This window comes from Triticum dicoccoides, chromosome 7A, assembly GCF_002162155.2.
Source record: "Triticum dicoccoides isolate Atlit2015 ecotype Zavitan chromosome 7A, WEW_v2.0, whole genome shotgun sequence".
Classification (NCBI taxonomy): Eukaryota; Viridiplantae; Streptophyta; class Magnoliopsida; order Poales; family Poaceae; genus Triticum; species Triticum dicoccoides.
The window spans coordinates 135,427,486-135,430,049 of record NC_041392.1 but is presented as its reverse complement, the minus strand read 5'-3'; positions in this window follow the sequence as shown (position 1 = coordinate 135,430,049).

Here is a 2,564-nt window from a genome sequence, read left to right as displayed (position 1 = left end):
ATCATCATTTCACCCGCATAGAATGTGCGAAAGAGTAGAGAGGGTCACGACAAAAACTGGACGCACTTCGTGTAGAAACTGGACAAACTCTTTTGGAGTATCAGGGTTTCGGACGAGAACTCATCTGTTACACGGGCACTTCAATGTTTTTAAACTTATTTGAACTCCGGACTTCTTTTGTGTTCAGTATGCAGCATTCAAAGCGACGTCATCAATTTCCAACATGTTCTGACATCATTTGATGTTTTTCGGTCATTTACCTAATTGTTTAGAGAGCTAAATGACCGTGAAATTGAAAATCACTACAAAATGAACTCTAAAAATGTTGAAATTGGCATGGTATCATCATTTCACCCGCATAGCACGTGCGAAAGAGTAGAGATGGTCACAGCAAAAACTGGACGCACTTCGTGTACAAACTGGACAAACTCTTTCGGAGTATCAGGGTTTCGGACGAGAACTCATCTGTTACACGGGCACTTCAATGGTTTTTAAACTTATTTGAACTCCGGACTTCTTTTGTGTTGAGTATGCAGCATTCAAAGCGACGTCATCAGTTTCCAACATGTTCTGACATCATTGGTTGTTTTTCGGTCATTTACCTAATTGTTTAGAGAGCTAAATGACCGTGAAATCGAAAATCACTACAAAATGAACTCTGAAAATGTTGAAACTTGGGCTGGTATTATCATTTCACCCGCATAGCATGTGCGAAAGAGTAGAGAGGGTCATGGCAAAAACTGGACGCACTTCGTGTACAAACTTGACAAACTCTTTCGGAGTATCAGGGTTTCGGACGAGAACTCATCTGTTACATGGGCACTTCAATGTTTTTTAAACTTATTTGTACTCCGGACTTCTTTTGTGTTCAGTATGCAGCGTTCAAAGCGATGTCATCAATTTCCTACATGTTCTGACATCATTTGATGTTTTTCGGTCATTTACCTAATTGTTAGAGAGCTAAATGACCGTGAAATTGAAAATCACTACAAAATGAACTCTGAAAATGTTGAAACCTGGCATGGTATCATCATTTCACCCGCATAGCATGTCCGAAAGAGTAGAGAGGGTCACGGCAAAAACTAGACGCACTTCGTGTACAAACTGGACAAACTCTTTCGGAGTATCAGGGTTTCGGACGAGAACTCATCTGTTACACGGCCACTTCAATGTTTTTTAAACTTATTTGAAATCCGGACTTCTTTTGTGTTGAGTATGCAGCATTCAAAGCGACGTCATCAATTTCCAAAATGCTCTGACATCATTTTTTGTTTTTCGGTCATTTACCTAATTGTTTAGAGAGCTAAATGACCATGAAATCGAAAATCACTACAAAATGAACTCTGAAAATATTGAAACTTGGCATGGTATCATCATTACACCCGCATAGCATGTGCGAAAGAGTAGAGAGGGTCACGGCAAAAACTGGACGCACTTCGTGTACAAACTGGACAAACTCTTTCGAAGTATCAGGGTTTCGAACGAGAACTCATCTGTTACACGGGCACTTCAATGTTTTTCAACTTATTTGAACTCCGGACTTCTTTTGTGTTCAGTATGCAGCATTCAAAGCGACATCATTGATTTCCAACATGTTCTGACATCATTTGATGTTTTTCGGTCATTTACCTAATTGTTTAGAGAGCTAAATGACCGTGAAATTGAAAATCACTACAAAATGAACTCTGAAAATGTTGAAAGTTGGCATGGTATCATCATTTCACCCGCATAGCACGTGCGAAATAGTAGAGAGGGTCACAGCAAAAACTGGACGCACTTCATGTACAAACTGGACAAACTCTTTCGGAGTATCAGGGTTTCGGACGAGAACTCATCTGTTACACGGGCACTTCAATGTTTTTTAAACTTATTAGAACTCCAGACTTCTTTTGTGTTGAGTATGCAGCATTCAAAGCGATGTCATGAATTTCCAACATGTTCTCACATCATTTGTTGTTTTTCGGTCATTTACCTAATTGTTTAGAGAGCTAAATGACCGTGAAATCGAAAATCACTACAAAATGAACTCTGAAAATGTTGAAACTTGGGTTGGTATCATAATTTCACCCGCATAGCATGTGGAAAGAGTAGAGAGGGTGACGGCAAAAACTGGACGCACTTCGTGTACAAACTGGACAAACTCTTTCGGAGTATCAGGGTTTCGGACGAGAACTCATCTGTTACACGGTCACTTCAATGTTTTTTAAACTTATTTGAACTCCGGACTTCTTTTGTGTTGAGTATGCAGCATTCAAAGCGACGTCATCAATTTCCATCATGTTCTGACATCATTTGTTGTTTTTCGGTCATTTACCTAATTGTTTAGAGAGCTAAATGACCGTGAAATCGAAAATCACTACAGAATGAACTCTGAAAATGTTGAAACTTGGGATGGTATCATCATTTCACCCGCATAGCATGTGCGAAAGAGTAGAGAGGGTCACGGAAAAACTGGACGCACTTCGTGTACAAACTGGACAAACTCTTTCGGAGTATCAGGGTTTCGGACGAGAACTCATCTGTTACACGGGCACTTCAATGTTTTTTAAACTTATTTGAACTCC